The sequence below is a fragment of the Melanerpes formicivorus genome, unplaced genomic scaffold (genome assembly GCF_026170545.1).
Source record: "Melanerpes formicivorus ecotype bairdi unplaced genomic scaffold, bMelFor1.0.p_v2 SCAF_35, whole genome shotgun sequence".
Taxonomy (NCBI): Eukaryota; Metazoa; Chordata; class Aves; order Piciformes; family Picidae; genus Melanerpes; species Melanerpes formicivorus.
Genome location: NW_027142387.1, coordinates 6,004,225 through 6,005,987, shown reverse-complemented (window position 1 = coordinate 6,005,987; position 1,763 = coordinate 6,004,225).

Here is a 1,763-nt window from a genome sequence, read left to right as displayed (position 1 = left end):
TACGCTCTGGCTGGTTTCTTTGTCACACAGAATGGGGTTTGCCTTTCAGCAGGTTACTTCCCAAAAGCTAACAATGATTTCCTCTCTCTGGAGGGCTTAGAGATGGCTGGTATGGAAGATCTGTATGGTAAGCAACGAGACTCCTGCTTCCAGAGTAAACACAGCAAACACAACCCATCATTCAGACAGCCCAAGCTACTTTCTTTTATCTTGTTTCTGCCACTATTATTCAGAAGAATATCAAGTTGCATTTCACAGCAACTCTATATTCTTATCCCCATCTTCGCCTCTTGGAGACTGTTCAAATACATCTCTGGTGATAGAAAGTTTCTGATGGTACAGCCTGATGTTACTCACAATAGTCTTACAGGAAGATTTAGTCTTCCTCCAGCTGTTCCTCACTGTTGGATTATATCTTCCCATGCCATGGTCCAGTTGCTGTCTCTCAGTGAAATGCCTCACCCTGTGTCAGTGGTTGGAAGGACACAGCAACTGTGTGATGGTACAGGTCCCTGCTGTCTCTTTGTAGCTCCTGTTCCCAATGCCACCAGACACCTCAAAGAAGGGCTGGTGGGAGATTTTGCCTTGCAGCCCGCTGCAGATGAGGACACTATAGGCCTTGCCACACCACAAGTCTTAGCTCTTAGCTAAAGGTTCTGATTTGCTCATTCATGCTGAGCTGCTTTTCACTCATGCTTAACTCTATGCAGGCCCAGGGGGCCTGGCCTGGATCAGGAAAAGTGTGACCAGCAGGGCTAGGGAACTGAACTGGACCAGACTGCCCACAGAAGCTGTGGAGGCTTTAACTCGGGGGATGTTCAAGGCCAGGCTGGATGAGGCTTTAAGCAAGCTGGTCTAGTTGAAGGTCTCTCTGCCCATGGCAGGGGTGTTGGAACTAGAAGATCTTGAAGGTCCCTTCCAACTCAGACCACTTCATAATTCCATGTAATGCTCTTAGCAATTAAACATGGAAATTATTTCCCCTTCCTAGTCCTGATAATCCCATAGCACACTGAGACTGGACTCTGAAAGCAGCAGTCAGGGGCCACTCATGGTTATACCAAAGCCCATCTATGGAATTGCTATAATGAAATTACAGAGTTAAATGAGAGGTGCTCAAGAAAGGTGTGGGCATGGCACTTCAGGGTTGACCTCAGCTATCTCAGAGGTCTCTTCCAACCATTCTGCTTTCACACTTGGACTCATTTAAATAGAGCACAGCACTGCAGTGCCAAGTAGAATGTTAGAGTTGGAAAGGAAAGCTGCTGTATGGCAGGGTCCTGTAGGTCCTCAACCAAAATGAGATACTACAGCACCCATAGGAAAAAAGTCTTCAACTCCAGGAAGCCCAAGTTCCAAATCTGCCCTTTTCCTACCTGCAGGAACTGCACCAGTGACCCAGCTCAGGTGTGTTGAGTTCATTCATCCCTTGCCATACAGAAACTGGACTGATCTGTGGGTTCATCCAACAAAGGTCTTCTCACTTCCCTCAGCAAAGGGGGCTTTCTTTTAATTACTGGAGTGGTTTGGGGTTTTATTAACTGCAAAGACTGAAAAACAATTAAAAATCAGTTTTAGAGACCAAGGTAACACACTCATCAAGAATAACAATGGGAAACTTGACCCATACCTCAGTGCTGGCTCACTCAGGAACTTAAGACACCAAAGCCAGGTAAGAGGAATTTTTAGATCTCCATACACTTGCCCAGAAAATGTATGCCCTTATTTAAGCAAAGCTTAGCTTAGCAGTTCAGCTTCAGCTG